This window comes from Habropoda laboriosa, unplaced genomic scaffold, assembly GCF_001263275.1.
Source record: "Habropoda laboriosa isolate 0110345459 unplaced genomic scaffold, ASM126327v1 scaffold2, whole genome shotgun sequence".
In the NCBI taxonomy this organism is placed as follows: Eukaryota; Metazoa; Arthropoda; class Insecta; order Hymenoptera; family Apidae; genus Habropoda; species Habropoda laboriosa.
This window is the reverse complement of record NW_017100190.1, coordinates 4768151-4768412: the sequence shown is the minus strand read 5'-3', so window position 1 is coordinate 4768412 and position 262 is coordinate 4768151.

The window sequence follows — 262 nt, the reverse complement described above, 5'->3', positions numbered from 1 at the left end:
GCGTCTTACATACACAATAATATTATCTTCTCGCGGCAATTAAAGATTATCTCGTATCATACATATACACAATTACGACCAATCGTATTTACAATTATATACAAGGGGAGGAAATAAATAATTTAAGCGTGTAGTCGATAAGGATCGTATCGAGCAATGAGATGTGTATCGCGTTAATTGATAAATATAAAGGTTCAGTCTAACGGTCTTTAAACGATCGCGAATATAGGTATACGATATAAAAATCGTTTTCTCTTTCGTC